Genomic DNA, 24240 nt, shown 5'->3' with positions numbered 1-24240 from the left:
AACATTGGTCTCAAGAACAACACATCAGTTCAAGTGACCTAACCTCACCTCAGTAGTCTCTCGTGAAGGAGAGTGAGTCTCTGATAGTGGAGATGGTGGACCAAAATGAGAGAAAGAGTATAAGCGGGAAGAGTGATCAATAGTCCCTGTAGCAACAATATTGCATGTCTCACTATCTCTGATGTGCACTGAATCTTGTGCAAACTCAACTATCTTCCCTGTCCCACTGTGTGTAATCTAATAGATAGAGAGAAGGTTAGAGGACAAAGATGGAACACAAAGTACATCACGAAATGTACAATCATCAGTGCCAATAGAACCTTTCCCACATATAGTCATAACAGTGTTGTTCCCCATCAAAATGTGTGGAGTAGGAGAAGCCTGAAAAGAAGAGAACAAATCCTGAGAAGATGTCATATGGTGTGAAGCACCTGAATATAGTAAGCATCTAGAAGAATGTGGAGTAGTAATTGCACATAGTGCATGACCCTTTCCTATATCTTTACCATCTGACTGAAATAATGATGATAAAGAAGATCTATGAGAAGTAGAAGAATATCAATGTTGCTCTTATGAAGGAGAGTTGTCAAATCTGAAACATGCTTGGCATAGCCATCTAACTTCTTCTCATAGCAACGTGAGTCATCATGATTTGGCTTATTACAATAAGCAAACTTCAGTCTTTTTGACTTTGGTTTATCTCCCTTAGGAGGTGAGCCTGATGTGATGTGAGGGCTAGAATCAATCAAGGACTCTGTAGGATGTGATTTATGTTTCTTCTCCTTCATCTGAGAAGATGGCTGAACTACCAATGCATAAGTCTGTGAACCTGTGAGAGAATCCAACTGAGAGAGCTTAGCTTGCTCTCGAGTCAAATGATCAAAAAAAACCTCAAATGATGGCATGGTAAATATAGTACCCAAAGCATCCTTGGTGGAATATAAGGTAGAAGCAAAAATCTAAAAGTTTCCACGAAGCTTAGAGAGAATCAGGTAAATGCACTCAGTGTCAGTCTTGGTTTTCCCACAATTCTACAATAAAGATCTCTATTGTTTGAACTTCATCAAGAAGTCCTCGATGGAAGGAAAAAAATCGGGTACAAGAGAGGTAAGCTCTACCTCAATCTGAAGTGCCCTAAACTCATTCACTGTACCAAACAAGCCATCAAGTTTGGTCCACATAGCTAGAGGGGTATTGCACCCATCAAGATGAAACTATAAACTGTCGGATACCTGTAAAGCAATCAACCCCATTGCCTCATCCATCTTGTTCTTGTGCTCCATAACCTCAAAAGGCCTCTGTAAAACTGGTTGCACTGCATCTAAACAAGACCACAACCCTTTTGATCAGAGAAGCCATGTCATTAGGGACTTCCATGTGTGAAAGTTATGAGGGGTCAGAAGTTCTAGACAAGATGAGGTCTCGGCCATTCTTTCAGAAGGTATTGGATTGCTTTTTTAAAATGTTTTGGTTTACTGATGTAAATAATAGAAACAATAATACAAAACAACCCCCACAATGCAAAAAATTGAACCCCAGTTGCTAGAAGAAATGAGTAAACAAGAAAAGAGAACAAAAGCTTCAGTTTGAGAATCACATGTACCTTTGAGAAATACTGATGAAAATAACAGAGAATCTGGATAGTGCTTGAGAAGAGCTTTCCGACGCTTCTTTCAAATCGGAAAAAGAAGTTAAAACAAGCAAGTTACGCCCCCGGAAGATAGAAGGCATCATTTGACTTCGAGGGAAAACACAGGTACTAAACTGGAAAAAATCTAAAAAATACCTTCACAATCATCTTCGTCTCTAAATCAGCTTTCCAGTGCTTCTTTCAGATCAAAAAAACACCTTTGCATACTCAAGTTAGAGTGAGAAAACTTCTTGAGCCTCCAGAAGTCTTAAAAATAAATTTGAAAAGAGGTCGTTGGCCCAAAGACCCCCCCACGTGACGCAGGCTGGAGGCCGAGTAAAGCGGTGGTGGAGGGTGGGCGATGCAGCTGGCAATGGAGGCACTTGGGTGGTGTTGGAGTGGCGCAAAGCTGGTGGCCCGCAGGGCCGTGGCGACACGAATGGGCGGAGGTCACTATGGTGAGAAGGTCGACTGCTAGCAGTGTCGCTGCGGTTAGGATAACCGCAGAGGTTAAGATGACCACAGTGGTGTTTTAACATTTCTTTTTTAATTATTATTTTAAAAAAATCGCACGTGTGCATCGATTTGTGTGCCAAAGGCTGTATGACGCTAGTATACAAAAACAATTTGCCTCCCCAATCAACTTTGTCCAAAATCAACAAATTTTATATGAGAATAGGGGTTTTGACATCTTTTGAATCCAATCATGAGGTCTCTTTGGCCTCAAAGTGCTCCAAATTTCAAAGACCCCCCTATTTTCATAAAAAAAAACCCAAAAAAAGCTAGATATGTTCTGCCAAACTCTCATTCATCTTTTTCTCCAAATAAGAACAATCTACAGAAGGTTAGGCTCTGATATCATGTAACCGTGATGTCTGTTTGGCTTCAAAGTGCTCCAAATTTTAGAGACCCCCCTATTTTCACAAAAAATACCCAAAAAAAGCCCGATATGTTCTTTCAAACCCTCATTCCTCTTTTTCTCCAAACAAGAAAAAAGCTACAGAAGCTCAAGCTCTGATACCATGTAAGATTTGAGCAATACAAATCCACAAAATCCAAAGAACACTTATATGCAAGAGCCTATCACAGAGAAGAAAAGAAAGAAGAGGCAAGGATTTTGCTTTGAAAATATGGAAAGTTATATTATCAGACTAAAAAGATAAGATGATACTTACAATTGATCAATCCTTATAAAAAGAGATCGAAAACCTAAAAGGGAAACCCTAAGAGATAAATGACATTTAATAATTACTAATTAACTATTAATTGGAAATGCAAGTGCATAAAGGGAAATCTTAAGAAGGGAGTAAAGGTAATTTAATAAATGAAATTAAATTAACCTTTTACTCTAACACCATTCACAAATAAACATGCTAGAATGACTCTTATTCTAGAGTTTCTGTGACCAGCCCAAAAGCCAAGGATTGTCTTCTCCACACAGAAGAACAATTACAGAATGCCCAACCATCTATGACCAAAGAACAGATAAAGATAAGAAGGTGACCTTTCATTTTCCAAAACTAGTGACTCTTCAATAAACAATAGTTATGCCGGCATAAGGCAAGGCCACATACACCAACAATTACCAAAAGATGTGCAAGACTAAGATTCTTTGAAGACCAACAGCCACGCATGTCCTTGACTCTTTGATAACCAATGTTACACAAGAAGATAAATAACATGACTTTGTCGAGTCCATACTAATCTTCATCACGAACAATCTAACTGATTCAAATACCTTTAGTCAACGAGCATATGGAAGACAATTTTGGACAATAAAGTAAGATGACCAGTATAGAATAGACGTCTTCAAGGGAATATCACATATGGCATAGAGAATACACAACCAAAGACTTCCATAATCTCACGAATAGAATTCATCCCTTTCCTGTTTTGTATGTTATTTCCTACAGATGGCAAGGCAAATAGTTGCAGAACTTGGAGAAGGGTAACGTCCCTATGTGGAATATATCCTACATCAAAGCTTGGTGAACACATGACTGATAGAATTCTTCACAAGATGCATAAGGCCTTCAGTTGCCTTTACCCCAGCATCATGTCTAGTAACAAAGAAGAGATCAACTTCTAATGTCTAATTCCAAAAAGGATATTTCCTTCCTAGGCTCTCTACACAATTTTCAACAATGTCTCTCATTTTATTGCAGGAAATTGGAATAAAAGTCAGGTGTGCCTCATCTGGATTGTTTGTGCAAAAGCTGCTCTCTTGAATGTTCTGTAAAAAATAAATATAACCCTTGCTCAAATATTTACTATTCAACTTTCTTGGCGTTTGATAGAATGCGATCAGATCTCTGTTGGGGTAAATATAAACCTTAAATTTACGCTATATCTCTGCATTGGTCCCTACGAAAAGAAAACCTCTACAGAGTGGAAAACTGAAGTCCCTTTTGGATCAATCTTGCCGCAACCATTATAGAATGTATATCACACATTAATAAAATAGAGATAATAATATATTAAGTGTTCATCCTCTTTCCACCTTTAATGCAAAATATTTCTTGAACATTCATTTTTCTCCTATTAGCAACAACATGGCCACTGAGAATGAAAGCAAGACCATCAGTATGAATGATGAGAAGGCACTAGCCATGAAATCATGTCCATCGAGGATAAAAGAACACTATCGGAGTGGAGTAATCAGATATGAACATGATGTCACCAACACGACTCCTGTAATTATTGTATCTGCAAAATAATACATGACAAGATGATAAGTCTCCAATCGAAGAGGATCAACAACTGAAACAACATCACTTTTCAACTCCATAGCAAATTGGAGGACAAAAGAAACTACACTTTGTAATCTGAGAAACTCATTCAGGCAATATTTAGGAATGAGATCTTTCTCATAGCCATAACCTTCAAACACTCCAACACTTACAGATTGCCTACCTTACAGATGCACAAATTAATGAACAAAAGAAACTCCTTTATCCAACTTGGCTCTAATACCATGTTAATGTTTTTTCCCAGAATCATGATAAACTTAAGGGGCTTTCTGATGAATGGTTCATAAGGCACAACACTTGGTGAAGGTTTTGCAAATGAGGTTGCAAGCACAGTGGCTTTAACCATGGAGGAAACTTCATACTTAAGTGCGCTCAAGCTGGAGTAGTAGTGGGATGGGTGACATCTTGGGAAGTCCCAGTGCTTCACCTCTTTGAGCATCACCTAGATCCAATGAGTGTTTAAGTATTCCATTTATTATTATGAGAGATGGATTCATGTGAATTACTAGTCATGAAACATGAGTCAATGAGCTGGAATCAAAAAATACACAGTTAAATCCTGATAGCAATATCATAATTTGACTTGCTGTGGAAAAATATCTCCTACTTATCAATTGATGAGCTTAAGGGGCTTTCTAATGAATGGTTCATAAGGCACAACACTTGGTGAAGGTTTTGCAAATGAGGTTGCAAGTAGAGGGGGTTTAACAATGGAGGAAACTTTGTAGTTAAGTGTACTCAAGTTGGAGTAGTACTGGGATGGGTGACCTACCGGGAAGTCTAGGTGCTTCACCTCTGTGAGAATCACCTAGATCCAATGAGTGCTAAGTGTTCCATTTGTTATCATGAGAGATGGATTTGTGTGAATCACTACTCATGAAACATGAGTCAATGAGTTTGACTCAAAAAGTACACAATTAAATCTTGATAGCAATATCATAATCATGAGAAACAGTAAAAATAAAAGAAAATAAGTATAAGAGAGACAACAACTTTATCCTGGGAAAACCCTTCCACTTGAAGGGAAAAACCCAGCCACACTAGAAAAATGTCTCTTTTATTGAAAATAAGTGTTCAAGTACAATTCTTTTCACTTGATGTGATTCATCTTACACACAAAGTAATCAGACATGTATAAAGAATTAAGAGACTCTTCATCTGACAACTGAAGGTCTCTTCAATTTCTAAAATAACAAGTCTTTTCATATTTCCAAATGCATGCCTCTTCGCATGACACGTGTCTCTTCATGTAATCTTATCTCAAATAGATACCTTAAATATCTTCTCCAATTGTAAACACAATATATAGGTATTATCTCATTTTCAACATATAGAAAAATCAGAAAAAAAGATCTCTATTCCAGTTACAATCTTCAACAGCAACATCATTGAAAATATGGAGATAAAAGGTGACTCGTAGAAAGATAACTAAAAAGAAAAAAGAAAACAATTTGGACTCATTTGAACTATGGACCATCATTGTCACAATTGGCAAGTCTGTGCATGAAAGATTATCTCCAATCCAGTTAAATTATGTTGAAGATAATCAAGGGGAGTGATGGCAGCCTGTACAATTTGTACAAGATACTTAGCATTAAAAGAGGTTTAAATTGCCTGAATGTACCTCTAGTACAGCTCTCTTTGTCACCTCCTTTAGAGAAAGTAGGTAGAGACTAAAGATTTGAATGAGCTCAAACATTAGTGAATTAGAAATGTGTGTGTGTGTATGTGTGTATATGTATATATCCATATCTGTGTGTGTGTTTCATTTGGAGGCACCTGGAGTAAATAAAGGTCATATTTTGAAAAGATTCCAACCAAGCTTGGAGTTGTGGTTATCCAATACAGAGATCTACTTGTGATATAAGTATTAGATTGTATCACAATGGTACATTGGATTTATGTAATCCAAAAGCCAGCATCCCCATCTCGAACAACACCTCTTTTTAATGTGTTATAACATGATGAAGTTCAATGTGTTTTCAGATACCTACAAATGATAATTTCTATTATCATAGTTTCATGAGGTTGAATTGTGACTTGCTATATTTATCTCTGTTGGAGCTATGAAACAATGAATGGTAAGCTTCTATAAGGCACATCTGTAATACATATATAATCTTTGGCAACGATTAACTTTGACTTGCTTGGTACTATGAATGTTGAGAACTTGAGACATTAAAGGAATTCTCCATACCTATTCAGAATATAAGTTCTTTTTCATGTATAAGTTTATATAATGCATCACGAGTCACCTCTATCGTTGCATATTCAGACATTATCCTGGAAATTTCATTGTTCTTAAGATGAGATGCGCATATTGAAATTTATTGCGAGGGGTTGATTTTATTATAAAATCTAAAAACATAATGTTTTTAAAAAGTCAACTTCAAGTGACTTTTGGAATGGCTAAACTGGCATATAAAACTTTGTAAATGAAACTGCCAACAAGATAACTACTTGACTTCAAATAAACTTGAATTTTGATGTCATGTTCAGTTAAACTTGTAGAAATATATATATATATATATATATATATACTGTCACTCCCTACCATCCCCAAATAATGCCCCCAGACTTTTTCCTTGAAATGCGTCCCTTTCTGTCATGCAATCCCTATCCCCAAAACACTGGAACAAATATAAGCTGAAACAGAAAACCATCCAAGCAACACAAGAACCTCAGGGTCAAGCTGGCACTTCACCAAGGAATATTTGCAACTCTTCTGAACAGTCCTGCAGTATTCAAGACCGTTGTTACAAATTACAAAAGAGGATGCTTTCTTAATTTGCAGCTTGCAATTTCACACCTCATACGAATAACATTGCAGATGGCATCAATTTCAGCTTGAAAAGCATTAACTAACAAGCCACATTGTCAACTAAGTTCACATTGCCTAGCAATACTTCATCTTCCACAATTTGCAATGGCCAAGGATGTTAAAAAACAGTAGGGATTAGGATATTATTTGCAACCATTTGTTATTATAAACTAACTGTAATTATTGCCATCATTCCCCTAGTTTAAATAAATCATTGAGAAGACAAATGCATGGTCCCATATATACTAACTAGAATATATTATCCATGCTAAATAAACCTTCTTAGGATTCCATCCATGGTAAAAACATTATTTAGCATCTATGCCTTACATTACACTCTTATATACCATATTCTATTCAAGACAACTACAAAATATTTATTTGCTATCCCCTATCTGCGCACTGAATGTGTTCTAAAAAACTCCTTCTGTACTTCCAAAGATTCTTGGGTGAGCCTTTATACTTATATTAAAATATGTTTCCTTGCATCTTTGAACGCTTGCCTTTGTGTTATTTCTCTTGAGGAAATTAAAACAAAGTCATCTTGTATGCCCGACTAAGACTTGTGGTGGAAACCAGGTGACAAGATATTATGCGCACAGAATCTCCTTTGTTACCAATGATCCAGTTAGGCTCAATATTTGTATAGGGGAAAACCCACATACTGATTCATAGACATTATACATAACTAATGTGTGAATTATGTTGAGCGTGTAATGGCAATGAGTAAACAAACATAGAAGCCCTATCTTTGTTCCATGACCTGATGCTCGAGCTAGATCGCAAAGCAATGTCTATGTCTTGTTCTATTTCATTTCAATGCCAAAGTCCAATCAAGTCACAAGTTCATCTTGAGACATTGATGTTCCATGGCAAGATATGTTGTTGAGGAATTGGATGATTGATGTTGACAACTTATTTATTGCCAATCAATCAATAATTTCACAAAAGCAGTAGAGATAACCTTCCTGACTTCAAATATATCCACATCTATACTGCACATGGAAGTCCATTAGTGTAAAGAGAGCTCACAAACAAATTGACACGTCATTAAAGTCCACTCGGGCAGTCCATGTTTAGTAACATCATTACAAATACTACCTCAATGTGTATAACAGATTTTAATTTTTGCCTATCGAGAGTCGAGACAAAAAGACCAATCAGTTACAAATTGTAGAAGTGAGTTCCATGTACTATATGCATGTACGAGTCATTTTTTAGCAGACTTTCATAAAATTATTTAGTATACTAGTGGATTTCATTTATTCAAACCAGTTGCTATAGAATTCCTACCTTGAGGAAGATTGGGAGAGGCTTATTGACAAGCCATAAAGATCAAGGAAGAAGCTATAAAGAAGGGAAAATACTTAATCTCCTCTTTCAACCATTTCGCAAAAGAGAAATTCAGGAAATACTTAAGTTCCCACTATGAACAACCTCACAATAGACAGCTTTGCCTAAGCATAAGGCAGTTATGCATCCAAAAGCTCACTGACTGAAGTAAGAAAAATCGAAATAAAAGATATTGTTAAGTCATAACAAGGTTTATAAAACAACTGAAAAATATTGTGTATGTAACACTTTCTCTGGCCAAAACTTGCATCTTGCAGCTGAGTAATATAAAAGCATCAATTTAGATGTTCCAACTTACTTGAAAATCAATATCTAACAAACAACCATTCACGTGGAAGAACAGCTTTTCCACACCAATGTTGGTAAAAGGAAAACCACTTCATGTCATTAAACACTAAATGGCAATAAAATAGCATTGCACAAGACTACAAAGCCTCAAGGCTGTCACAATGGGAGCACATAGTCAGTCATATTCAACTGGATGATTTTACCAAGGATGTGATATCAAAGTCACTTGGCAATGTATATTTGAGTATGGTATATCATCCACTAGAGATTCAACTACATAAATTAGTAGATATCTGCAGTCTTTTTCTTGGCAAACCACTTGGACAATTGAGATATGACTTGTAGAGCCAAGCTACAACATAGATCTATCAAAATCAATAGTTGCCTATCATTACTTGTGAAGCAATACAGAACACTAGTCTTTCATTGTAAAGAACCCTGCTGGCTCAATCTCAACAATGCTGAAGAACAATTTTTCGTTGGTACAAAAGTTTTATATCTTTTCTGATTTTTCCAAATATATGATTTCTTTTACCTTTTTCAGAATATGAATATCTATAACAACTCATAGAAAATGAAATTGCAAATCCTCTCTTCTATTTTTCATTTATGCAAACATAGACAAAGATAGCAAATATATACAATGCACAAATCTAAACTCAAAATGCTAGAACCTGGTAATGCCAATGTGCAACGCTGGATTCCAGAGATGAAGGAAATGATCATGAATTGGTCCCAGCAGTGACGTGGAACTTTCAGAAAACAAAACACACGTCTATATGTTCCCATGATTGCCTCTATTAACAGATTGCAGCCCTAACAATCTGGTATACTGCTCCTTAATGGATGATCACAGCCTTTCCTCCAAGTGACTACATGCAATACAATTCAATCCTCCGCAGTAAAAGTCATTCACAGACCCTAATGCCATCATCCACAATACCTCAATATGGATCAATTTAGACTTCAGACCCTTATAACAGCAGCAAAATGCACAATTCGTTGGCAATGAGAACCAATTCAAAGTGCTGGAAAATACTGAAAGAAATTCCTAATTTCTTCATTTGAAAACCCTTGGAAACCACTCAACACAAATTTCAAAACCATGCTCATAGAATGAATAAATCCAATCTAGAGGCTTACTTTTATAACAATTAAGGCCAAAATCTTCTTCAACACACCAATGGCTAATAGCTTCTTCCATACAATTTTCACTTAAATGCAGACTTTGTTTATTGGTTGTATATTTGAATTTTGAAATATAATTTCTCCAGGTACATTTTAATTAATACCTTGGCATAGGCTTTGATGAGTTGATTAAATAAATGGACCCTTCGGATGATGAATCAACACTCAAGTGAAATGATAAAGTTAAATTATAATTTTATAATAATTCATTTAATGATTTAATAACAATTTGGCCACTAAAATAAATAATAACTCACGAAATACATATCCTTTTAACATATTGTCGGAAACAAGAGTCACACCACTTATTTGTCCATGTGACCAAATGCACTTTCCAAAAATAGAAAGGGTCCCTCTCAGTCATCACTAGACTTTCCATTAATAGTAAGTACATTAAACTAAGCCCAAGTGAAGTTCAATCTAAAGAAAACGAAGGCCAAACTAGAACATACTAAATTGTGAATAAGACAAGATCCTCCCCCTGTCATATCCCCGTAATTAGCCAAATTGTAAATTGTTTAAAGTATTTAATATTGATATAAATTATATTCACATCTTATCATTGGTGTTGAGCATTCATAAATATTTAATAAATTATAAATGTAATGTGAATGTAATAAATCATATTACAAATGTTATTACCAATAAAATATGAATGCTTATTCAATTAGACATAATATAACTTTTATTATAAAAAGACAATTAATAAACATAACATACAAATATAATATTTAATAAACAATAAAATATATTGACACACCCTTTCACCCACGTCCGCTCTAGCCAAGACAAGTGGTATTTATTAGGGTTAGGGTTGGTGTCAAAAGGAAGGAAGTTGGAAAATAAAGGAATAAACATAATAAGGACATAAAAACCATTCCCCACCACACACGTGAGGATCTGCATCTGAAGGCGTCACCCTCTACGGCCTCTACGTACGAGTTAAGGACTACAGTCCCTGCATAGGACTGACGCCCAGGTATTGCGCATTAAACGCTGGCAGATACCTTTTGATAGGTACGACAATGCTGATGAGATATGTATAATAAATCAATGCAATTAAATATAATGGCTTCATAAAGGTAATCAACGATAATAGTAAAATATGTGATTTATATTTGATACAATCTAATGAACGTCATTAATACAGATGTGATTTATATTCCATAAAACCTAACCAACGTTATTAATAAAAATGCAATTTATATTTCATAAAAGGTAATCAATAATAGAGGGTGCGATTTAATTGAGGGAATATACATTTCAAATTAATAATTAATGAATGTTAGTTTTTCTATTAAGAATATACACTTATGAGTATACATTTAAGATGGTTGAATTAATATTTCTCTATTAAAAGAATATGCACTACGATTGGTAATTGAATGAATATCAACCTTTTTATTGCAAGAACATACATTAACGTTGATAATTGATATTAATTTTTCTGAGAATAATTGAATCAAAATAAGATCATGATTCTCCAAGTCGAGATAAGGCCTGCGGTGGAATGGACTGGGTGACACCACTTGGGGTACCGGATAAAGCCTACGGGTACCAGGTAAGGCCTACGGCGGAGAGGATATCCCAGGGTACATCATACAAAGGCGCCCTCTTGGAAATGATGATCAAAGAGAGGTAACGATAATGAGGGCGAACGGTGAGGCCCACTGGTTGGGTAACAGGGCACCCTATTATGGTTCCTCCTATATTTTAATAATAAAATAAGTTTCTGACACTACAAAAACTATGTCTTGATTGTAGAATAGTTTGATAAGATTATTTTTAAAATTTAAATCTGATGTAATCTCTAAAATTAAGAATATAAACACTTTGTTAGAATTTCTTCTAGAAAGTTCCAAAAGGGGACATTACAAGTGGTATCAGAGCCATCTTCTTGCCAGCCTGTGGAAATTAGTTAATGCAAAAACACCAAAGGGATCAGAGAGCATTAGAAAGAGAAGGAAGGAAACATTCCACCAAAATGAACAATCAAATAAGTAATGAATTAAAAGCCTTCATGGAACAAACAAACCGAACTACTCAAGCACTCAGACAACAAACTAAAAGAAATGTCCGAGCTATAACTGAGCAATGTGAAACAAACAGACTCCTTTTAGAAACCCTTCGTAATATAAATAAGAATGGGAGAGATACAAATTCCCATCAATTTGAAAATGATAATACTCAGCTACATACTCCAAAATTAGAACGTCGACCCACTCGACCCCCCTTCCTACCAGGAGAGGAACAAGAAGATGAGGATGAATTGAATGTTGTAAGTAATATAAATGATATTATAAACGAATATTCAAAAATTGACCCTGAACTTAGAAGGGAAATACCTTTCAAAGACTATTGTGATGCTCAGATGAAATCAATCAATAAGAAAAGAAGACATCCACATCAAGAAAAAAATCTAAAAGAAGAAATAAATAAGGTAAGCCTCCCAAAGTTTGATGGATCAAAAAGAACCACTACACGCTCATGGGTACAAATATTGGATACCTATCTCTCCTTGAACCCTATGACAGAAAAGGGAGCTATCCAATTTGTTGACCTTCATTTAAGGGGAATAGCACAAGATTGGTGGCAACATGGCCTTCATAACCAAGGGCATAAACAAATTAAAAGTTATGATGAGTTCACCCAAAAACTCATAAAACTATTTGATCAGGTAGATCCAGAATGGTACTTTAAAAGGTTGACCCAAATTAAACAAGAGGGATCAGTATCAGAATTTGCTAGAGAATTTGAAAAATTATCAGCTATGGTACCAGAATTATCACAAAAAGACTCATTTATTTATTGATGGACTAAAAGAACCAATTAAAAGTGCAATAGGCGCTCATGAACCAACCAATTTGGAAGAAGCAATACAAAAAGCCGTAAAATTTGAATCCCCCGCCAACAACCCTAAGCATTCCTTTAGGGATGATAAAAGTGGGAAGAAAAGAACCTTAATTCTTGAATGGGAAAAAGAAGAATTAAGGCGGAAAAATTTATGTTTCAAATGTAAGGAAAAATGGGAATACGGACATACTTGTAATAAAGGAAAAGATCAAGACCAAAATAAATGCTTTAAATGTAAGGACCTTTGGACAACTCGGCACAGATGTAATCAAAAGGATCTTATTAAAAAGAAACTATGTTTTGACTGTAAGGAAGCATGGGAACCAGGGCATAGATGTCAGAAAAAAGGTCAAGTCAAATTCATGGAAGAAATACCCTATGGATCAGAAAATGAGGAAACTCCCAATAAAAAGAAAAAGCTTGATGAAGACAAGGAGGATAGTGGTACTTTAGCCTATATCTCAAAAGAATGAAAACATCAACCCTTCAAAATCAAGGGAGTGGTAAAAGGGGAAAAGGTAGTTGCACTGGTGGATACTGGAGCTTCCCATAATTTCATTGACCAAAGCTTAGTTTCCAGACTAAACCTAGAGACAGAAGAATTCAAAGGGTTCGAGGTAACACTTGCTGATGGATCTGTGACTCCTCGTAAGAAGAAAATATCTCAACTAAATATCACCCTTGGAAAACATCCAGTGGAAGATAAGTTCTATATGGTAGACATGAATGATACTAACATCATCCTAGGGAGACCATGGATACATTCCTTGGGGCGCTTCATCTTTGACCTCCCAAAACTGGAAATATGCTTCCTTCATAAAGGGAAAATCACCTTGCATGGGATATCAGATGGATCTCCTAGGGTAATATCAGCAAAAAAGATGGAAAAAACAATTAGGCACCAACAAGCAGAATGGGTTGCCCAATGTTTGATCTTGGATAAATCAACCCTGAAAGAAAAATCAATTCATATAGGTATACAACCTATATTAAGAATGCATAAAAAGATATTTAGTGAAATTCCCCCAGGTCTTCCTCCCAAGAGAGGGTTTGAACATTCCATTGAGTTAGAGGAAGGGACAAAACCCGTTGTTACCACTCCATATCACCATCCACACAAATACAAGGAAGAAATTGAGAAAGCCATAAAAGAATTACTAGAGATGGGCCATATTCAACCAAGCTCCAGAACATTTGCTCCATCAGTTGTGCTTTCAAAAAAGAAAGATGGAACAATGAGAATGTGCATTGACTTTCGAGCTCTAAATAAGAAGATAGTCAAAAAAAGGTACCCAATTCCAAGAATTGATGAGCTTATTGATGAACTCCATGGAGCTCGCTACTTTTCAAAAATTGACCTAAGGTCAAGATATCACCACATTCGACTAAGAGAGGAAGATACTCCAAAAACAGCATTTAGATGCCATTATGGACACTTTGAGTTCCTTGTTCTGCCCTTCGAGCTAACTAATGCTCCAGCTACCTTCCAGTCATGTATGAACCATATCTTCAGAGGATAGCTAAGGAAGTTTTTATTAGTCTTCTTTGATGACATCCTGATTTATAGTAGAACATGGGAAGATCGTTTACAACACATTGATGAAGTATTAAGTATCTTAGAGAAAAATTCATTATATTCTAAACTCTCAAAATGTGAATTTTGAATGGAGGAAATCCTATATTTGGGTCACAAAATTAGTGTCCAAGGAGTTAGGGTGGATGAAGAAAAAATTGAAGCAATCCGAAGTTGGCCAAAACCAAAAACATTAACACAGCTCAAAGGATTTTTGGGATTATGTAGCTACTATAGAAGATTTGTTAAAGGATTCTCCAGACTAACTGCTTCCCTTACTGATCTCACCAAGAAAGGAGCTTTCTCTTGTAATGAAGAAGCACAAAGAACCTTTGAAAAGCTTAAGGAAGTTATGAGCTCTTGCCCAGTCCTTGCGATACCTGATTTTTCTTCACCTTTTGAACTATATTGTGATGCCTCAAGAGAAGGAATTGGAGCAGTATTAACAGAACATAACATCCCATAGCATTTGAAAGTAGGAAGTTGAAAGGCATAGAACGAACATATTTAGTGTATGATAAGGAAATGTTAGCCATCATGCATGCCCTTAAAAAATTTAGACAGTATCTAATCTGTGGGAAATTTATAGTAAAAACAGCTCACAATAGTCTCAGATTCTTTTTGAGCCAGAAAGATCTAAATGACAGACAGCAGAAATGGGTAAGTAAACTACAAGCATATGATTTTGACATCGAATACATGAAAGGGAAAAGTAATATTGTAGCTGATGCCTTATCACGACAACCACATTTAGGTACCATGTCAGCAATAACTACAGAATGGAAGACATTATTAATCTCGGAATATGCAAAGGATCAATTTTCTAGCCATATATTAGAAGGAAAAATACAGGATGAGAGGTATCAAATTCAAAATGATATTATCCTATACAAAAATAGAATGTTTGTTCCTCCAGGATCTAGATTAAAAAAGGAGATTTTGAAGACTTACCATGATAACCCACTTTCGGGAAACCAAGGATACTTCAAAACATATAAGAAAATAAGAGAAAGTTTCACATGGAAAGGCCTCAAAAAGGAAGTTCTAAAATATACAAATGAATGCCTTGTCTGCCAAAAAAATAAGGAAGAACACACACATCCAGCAGGACTTCTTCAACCACTACCAATACCTAACCAAAAATGGGAAAGCATTTCTATGGATTTTATTACAAGTCTACCAAAGATACAAGGAAAAGACAGCATTTATGCAGTGGTGGATTGCCTAACCAAGTATGCACACTTCATGGCCATATCAACAAACTTCAAAGCTCCTCAACTAGTAGAAGTATTCTTCAAAGAAATTTTTAGACTACATGGACTTCCTAAAAAACATTTTCAGTGATCGAGATCCTAAATTTTGCAGCTTATTTTGGAAAGAAATATTTAAACTAGCCGGAACAGAACTTACACCTAGTACCAGTTACCATCCACAAACTGATGGTCAAACAGAAATTGTTAAAAAATGGATAGAAGGATACCTAAGAAACTACGTTACAAGTCAGCAAAATGGATGGATCAAATGGTTGCATTTAGGTGAGTATTGTTATAATACCACCCATCATATGTCAATAGGGATGATCCCCTTTAAGGCACTATATGGATATGAACCAACATCTTTCGGAGATTTAATCCAAATGGAGAGTCGAGTACAAGGTGCCAGAGACTTCATACAGGAAAATATAGACATCATGAACTCACTCAAGAACAACCTGCATCAAGCACAGAATCAACAGAAGATTTATGCTAACAAAAAGAGAACGGAGCGAACATTTGAAATAGGGAATATGGTCTTCTTAAGACTTCAACCATATAAACAAACTTCCATCAAAGCTAGTGGGGTTGAGAAACTAAAACCCCAATTCTACGGACCCTATAAAGTCATAAAAAAGATAGGTGAAGTAGCTTATGAATTAGAGCTTCCTTCAGATAGTCGAATTCATGACATATTCCATGTATCAAGATTGAAAAAGGTTTTGGGGCAACATATTACTCCATGCTTGGAACTACCACCACTAGATGATGAAGGAAGATTAATCTTAGAACCAGAGACTATCCTAAAAGTACGAGAGAAAAAACTAAGGAACAAAACCATTGAAGAATACCTAATTAAATGGAAAGGATTACAGATGGAAGACGCAACATGGGAAGGGTCTCAAATATTGGATCACCCGAATCTTAGAAGAATTGCTTGAGGGCAAGCAATTTTTAAGAGGGGATGGCTGTCATATCCCCGTAATTAGCCAAATTGTAAATTGTTTAAAGTATTTAATATTGATATAAATTATATTCACATCTTATCATTGGTGTTGAGCATTCATAAATATTTAATAAATTATAAATGTAATGTGAATGTAATAAATCATATTACAAATGTCATTACCAATAAAATATGAACGCTTATTCAATTAGACATAATATAACTTTTATTATAAAAAGACAATTAATAAACATAACATACAAATATAATATTTAATAAACAATAAAATATATTGACACGCCCTTTCACCCACATCCACTCCAGCCAAGACAAGCGGTATTTATTAGGGTAAGGGTTGGTGTCAAAAGGAAGGAAGTTGGAAAATAAAGGAATAAACATAATAAGGAAAGGACGTAAAAACCATTCCCCACCACACACATGAGGATCTGCATCTGAAGGCGTCACCCTTTACGGCCTCTTCGTACGAGTTAAGGACTACAGTCCCTGCATAGGACTGACGCCCAGGTACTGCGCATTAAACGCTGGCAGATACCTTTTGACAGGTACGACAATGCTGATGAGATATGTATAATAAATCAATGCAATTAAATATAATGGCTTCATAAAGGTAATCAACGATAATAGTAAAATATGTGATTTATATTTGATACAATCTAATGAACGTCATTAATACAGATGTGATTTATATTCCATAAGACCTAACCAACGTTATTAATAAAAATGCAATTTATATTTCATAAAAGGTAATCAATAATAGAGGGTGCGATTTAATTGAGGGAATATACATTTCAGATTAATAATTAATGAATGTTAGTTTCTCTATTAAGAATATACACTTATGAGTATACATTTAAGATGGTTGAATTAATATTTCTCTATTAAAAGAATATGCACTATGATTGATAATTGAATGAATATCAACCTTTTTATTGCAAGAACATACATTAACGTTGATAATTGATATTAATTTTTCTAAGAATGATTGAATCAAAATAAGATCATGATTCTCCAAGTTGAGATAAGGCCTGTGGTGGAATGGACTGGGTGACACCACTCGGGGTATTGGATAAAGCCTACGAGTACCGGGTAAGGCCTACAGTGGAGAGGATATCCCAGGGTACATCATACAAAGGCGCCTTCTTGAAAATGATGATCGAAGAGAGGAAACAATAATGAGGGTGAATGGTGAGGCCCACTGGTTGCGTAACAGGGCACCCTATTATGGCTCCTCCTCCTATATTTTAATAATAAAATAAGTTTCTGACACTACAAAAACTATGTCTTGATTGTAGAATAGTTTGATAAGATTATTTTTAAAATTTAAATCTGATGTAATCTCTAAACTTAAGAATATAAACACTTTGTCAGGATTTCTTATAGGAAGTTCCAAAAGGGGACATTACACCCCCACCAAGACTCTGCCTCAAAAGACCCTCTATCCACAATAATTAGGTATGAGGATCACAATAATAGGCTAATCCTTCAAACTCTAATACTAGCAAAAATGGGGGCATTACATTCACTCAATAATTCATCTTTAATCTTGGCCCAAGCACAACTAGTGCAAAATACTATGAACATGCTACCAAGTAAGCTTATCATTGAGTTTAGCATTTCCATCAATGTACTTTGTGAAATTGGAAAGGTAAACTAATTGTGACATCAATGGTCCAAAGGACTCAACATTGTTCACTTTTTATTTTTGGGCATTGTTGATGTTTGATAGCTTCTATCAGATAAACATTATATGATATATAAATATATAAGAGAAATTAATATAATATGTGTGTTTGTGTGCGTGTGTGTGTATTGTTAAATATATTATTATATTAATTACCTCATTAAAGAACAGACATGTCCCCTGAACAGACATGTCTATTCATTTCCTATTCTCAATATAAATCTAAGAGGTTGTTGCATTTGGAACACCCATACCTAAGAGGCAACGCAACTACAATTTGCAGCAATCCTCCAAAATAACATGGTATCAGAGCAAAAGCCTGAGAGGAAGATCAAAAGTAGGAGGAAGCACTGGCTTGGTAGATCATTTGATTACGTTCGTCTCAGTGCCCCTATGAATATGATTCCATGGACACTGTCACTGCCCATCCAACAACCCAGTTGGTCTTGTCCACTCCATATCTTGTGCAGAGTTCACTATCTGAACCTAGGTGGGAACTATTTGAGTTGTTTTTGCATTCCAGCGCCCTGATAGCAATATCAACGCCAATGCCATTTTATGGTGCAATCATTTCAGGAAAGGGCCACAGTAATAAAACCACAGCTCACTTGATCAAGCCCAACTTGATTCAGAAGTGTTTGCTGGTGGCACATACATTTGTTTGGGTGTTATATATAAAGAGTGGAGAGCGTGCAACCATTGTTTGACAGAATGCCCCAAAATTATTGACGTGGTTGCAGCTCGAGCACAAACTATATGCCAAAGATGTTAAGGTTGAAAACGACAATGATATGCTAGAGGCTTCATAAAACGACATACATAAATACACGTGAATTTACAGTCACAGCAGGATTGATTGTAAGAATTACAATCAAAAGCCATTTTGGACCTGTCATATGGGAGTGAAGCGAGGTCATCACTTGAATGAGGATGATGGAAATGGGAGGATCAAAATTCGATTGTGAGCAGGATCTGAACCTGCAATGCATGGAATCAATGATTGAAGGATATGCATAAACTGGTCTATTTAACAATTGATACACAAACAACAAATGTTAAAGGCACATCTCATGAAAATGACCAAAAATATGAGAAATAACTTCTTGTTTGGAAGGTGTATAAAAGTCATTAGCAGTAAATCTTGGTTGAGCTTTAAAAAAATAAAATTAAAAAGAGTTATTTTCACTGAGATGTGTATATCCCATCTCTCATGAAGGGTCAGCCTATGTTTTCTATTAATGTGAGGCTCATTGTTTGTGGAGCCCGAGCCTAGTCACAACCGAGTCATTCATTTTTAAATATTCAAAGTCAATAAGGGAAAGAGGCCATAACAAATCCAGAAGGAGGACCTAACAAATCCAAAAGGAGGAAAATCATCACATTTTTATAAAGAGGCATGATTTTTTGAAAAGAGTTAGAAATAAAGGAAAGACTCTCAACACGTGGCAAAGGTAAAATGGATCCTACTAGCAGGTATGATATGTAGTATGTTGCTAATGTCTATATCAAATGAAATATAAGTTGTGATAAATTATATAGATGATTGAATATATAAGAATAGGAAGGTTATATGAATATTCATTACCATACATTTGAGAATGTATAAAACATTTTTATGTAAATAATGTCTACTTAAGAAATGATTGATATATTTTTACTTTTTATTTTGTGAGATCAATCTATAAGAATGTCATTTGGACATTAAATAGAGAAATTATATTGTTTCAAGGTAAGAATCAATATGTTACATCCCAAATTTTGTCCTAAGTTTTAATTTGATCATAGCCGTTGGTTTAACAAATTATCTCTTTCCTAAACAAGTTAGTTAATGATAGACGTTGTATCAATTTATTTCTTTCCTGATCATGTGAAGTGAGTTAGTTAATTTTATACATTGTACCAACTAATAACGAGTTATTTCATTCATGATCATGTGAAATGAGTTAGTTATTATAGACATTGATGAAATCTATAATTGTCAGCAGATGATCGACAATTGTTTGATTGGAACTAATGATCAATATATCTTTGAATTAATGTCTTGGCGAGAATGTTTTGCTTGGGTGATTGCAAGAAGACTGAAGAGAGGGGAAGTAATGCTAAACGGGGTCATCAGAAGGGGATGGTCGATTAGTCCAATCATCACAATCAACAGGTTTGACCTAAGACTACCTGGGAAAGGATACGAAGACTTGACAACATATTGCATTAAAGGACCACATGAACTAATAGGAAAACAATATAATAACAACTTAAATAATTAAAACTAAATATAATTCATACCTTTTATTTAACAATTGAATCTCTATAAGATGTCAATAACTAGTACAGAGTCTCTAAAACTCAGTAATGTAACTGTCAATTGATCTAGTTTGCCTCAGTTGTGTCAATTCTTTAAAATTAAGTTCTAGGTCTTTGCCATCAAACCGATCTATAAGTCTTTATGTAAACTTGGCATAACCATTTACTTGGTCATGTCTGATCGTAACCATATCGTGATGCTAGCATTCGTGTGCCATTTCTTCTAGGTGGAAGTATGTATTTGATTTCATTACCCATGCCTACGTAGAGACTGATCCAGATCTATCAAATGGCGATAGATTTATCTTGCTTAATTTACTTTCGAGGTCATCATTGATATAACCACGATTGCCACCACCGGAGTACCTCCTCCTTGATTCATCATAATCTTTGTAAGATATCTCTCCTTCCATATTTGCATTCGTATAATCTTCTTCTAATTGTTCTTGCATTTCTTCAAAATTTGTTTACGTCCTTTGTAAGGTGCTTCCGTTCTTGGAGGGAAGGATGACATGGAGCATTGAGAATGTGTCAGATGGGGATTTGCCTTTCTTGTAATTGAGTCATCACTCTGTCCATTGTGTTCTCCAGATATTTTGCCTTTGGCTAATTTTTGTAATGTTTCCTCCATATACCTGATTCTACGTGAACTCTCTCAGCGATGACATGACTTCGACTGTGGGATCTTGCAAATCTCTCATTCCACCGAGCGGTATCACATTCGTTTCCAAGTATAAACTTGCATTCACTGCCTACAGGTTGGCAAGATCCCTAGTTTTGATACCAATGTAATGTTCCCAACTATAATTTGTGCACATTTGCCAGAATGTGCCATCACAGGTTTGAGACTCGCAGGAAAGATTGATATTGTGTGCATTTGTACAATTTTTTAAGTCTTAGAACGAAGTGAAACAAAGGCATACGATGGTGAAGATAGAGTGTATGGAGGGAGGGTTTGTCTATACTGTACGGTAATGGGTTGTACGAAAGGCAGCCATAGGTCTACGATGTGGAAGACCACTGTATGGTGGAGGGTAGGGACATCATACAATTGAGGGAGGGATGTCATACCCTACGATGAGAGAGTGAAATCTCTATACAAGAATATGGTTTTGGGAGTGGCGTGTGGTATTAGTGACAGAGGAATTTGGATGTCATGGTTGTATGGAAGGTAAGTCGTCCGACAAGTGTGACTTCATCGTACACTTGTTAGGGACACCAACAAAGACTTGATGTGTGACAACTGTAATGATAATGTTGAACCAACTACCATTCAAAATAAACATTTAATGCCAAACATGTAGAAATACGCCACAAGGCACAAAACACAAGAAACATTTGCAATTCGTTTCCAGAACAGAAATTATATTTGCAAACAACGATGATGCTCAAATTTGCCAGATCTGAGAAAAGTTAATCCCAAGCAAAATAGGATAGGCTTGAAACTCATCAAAACTGCACGAGCCAAGTAAGGAAGGTCTTTCACTTTCAAAATGGCAAAACAGCATAACTCCAACTTGACTTTGCTGTATAAAAAATTAATGAAGTCGCATACCAAAACAACCCAACCCGAGGGGCATATATCTCCTCTGATGAAAACTCCCAAGGGAGAAACTAAGTGCCGACACATGACACAACAAACACCTACGAATAAATTAAAATAGAAATGGGCCCCGAGATATACTAAATCAATATGTCCCACATACAAAGTTTTAATATTTTATTTTATTTATGACGGGGATATTACAATCTAGTTGCAATTATTACAAGTATGGGGCATATAGATAAGATAATTTAATTTATTTTTTAAATTGCAACTTGGCAATAGATAAGTTGCGGCAAAATTAGTTGTCTCCGTGTCAAATTCAGTAGATGAAAGCCACTAGTTTGAAACGCAGCTAGTATTAGGTTAACATTGCCTCTGTAAATGATTGGTAGCTTCAATCGGATAAACCTATGAGCCAATATTGAGATATAATATATATATATATATATCTATGTATTATTATATTAGAGAAAATAATATTGTAATGATTAATGAAAATTATATATATATATATATATACATACAACTATTATTAAATTGTTATTATATTAATGAATAGACATGTCCCGTGAAGGGACATTTTTCCTCTATTTATTCTCAATATCAATATGTGAGATCACTACCTTTGGAGGACACATACCATAACAGGCAGTGCTTAGTACATTTGCAGTGTTCCATGAAAATCAACATGGTATCAAAGCAACGTTCATTTCATGTGCCTTCTCTTTAGTGAAAGAACAATTTCTTCACCTTGTAGTGAATATTAAATATCGAATGAGAAGAATGCATTGATGGATAGGAACGCTCGATAGATAGATCAATACCAATATGCTCTCATCCAGAGTCAAGTCAATCGATTCAATGTGTTTCTAGTCTCTTTTTGGAGTGCAATACTAGTGGGCTCAATTATCTCAAGAAATGTCTTCCCTTGCCTCAAGAATGTTAATGTTTGTAGTGCCAAAGACCATTGACTGAGAAACAAGTGGTTTGTGCATGATTGCAATGCCACTGCATGAAAGTTTTTCCAGCGTGGCTTTAAGTGAAATGTAGATGCCACCATCACATTGCAGCAGTCAAGACATCATGAACAAAGCACAATTTAGACTAACTTGTGAAATTTTCCTTCACAACAACACTTGTAGAATTGCTTGGTGTTATGAATAAATCTTTGATTTCATAGATTGGTGATTGTCATCTCAGAAATCACACATCACAGAAGTATAAATGTATTTCATCACTATTGTTTGTCATTTTAATGTATGAGCAATTGGCGATTTGTCTATTTGCATGAAGCTTGAGTTTGCGGAGTAAGCAATTCAACTTCTTAGGCTCAAGGCTATTGGTTTCCTTTGATAGATCCAAGGGATATATTATCGCATGATTGTGACTATGGGCCAATTTTCTGAACACACAAACTTCTATATTTTTCAACAATTTGAAGATTCTACAGTAAAGTTACAAGATGAAGAGACATGACAATGATATTGAACAATGACTATATACTGTGGAGATTTTCTCAAATAGTATACAAAATCATGTTTATAATGATTTCTTAGAGGATTGGGAAGAAGATATGTTGATGAGGTTGAAGATTGATGCAAATCACAATACAGAGACCAAAATTAATCCGGAACAGTACATCCATAGGTTGAGCCCCCTGCTCAAATGATGATGTTAGCAAAATGCAGATGAACATACACTCATATATTTGGGGATTTTTAATATATGGAGGAGCACTAGACAATGACATTAGAGCAACTTCACCATTGAGGCAAGGTAAGTATGTGTGATAATCACACTAGCATAATGGACCACATGTAGCAATGTTAATACAGCTAGTGATTATGTTTACAAATAGTGTTTATTTCCTTATAAATATATTATAATATTTTATTAGGATGAGATTATAATGGGGATTTATAATTATAAAAAGGATAAATTATAATCGAACAATGGGGATCATTCTCAAAGTACAATAAGAGGGAATGATGTTAGTTTATAATTATTTATATTTTATTGGAAAGATCTTATTGAGT

The 24240-nt window shown here is 35.3% G+C and overlaps 1 protein-coding gene and 1 pseudogene across 1 annotated transcript in view; both read right to left on the bottom strand.

Annotated features, from left to right (window-relative positions):
- LOC149551586 (S-adenosyl-L-methionine-dependent methyltransferases superfamily protein) overlaps positions 1–24240 on the bottom strand; it is a 177850-nt gene that overhangs the window by 3759 nt on the left and 149851 nt on the right. The window lies entirely within an intron of this gene.
- LOC149551587 (putative glycosyltransferase At5g11130) overlaps positions 1–24240 on the bottom strand; it is a 30525-nt pseudogene that overhangs the window by 1414 nt on the left and 4871 nt on the right.

Source organism: Cupressus sempervirens, chromosome 6 (assembly GCF_028749045.1).
Source record: "Cupressus sempervirens isolate cs-2001-9-10 chromosome 6, ASM2874904v1, whole genome shotgun sequence".
Classification (NCBI taxonomy): domain Eukaryota; kingdom Viridiplantae; phylum Streptophyta; class Pinopsida; order Cupressales; family Cupressaceae; genus Cupressus; species Cupressus sempervirens.
This window is presented reverse-complemented; position numbering and strand designations above follow the sequence as displayed.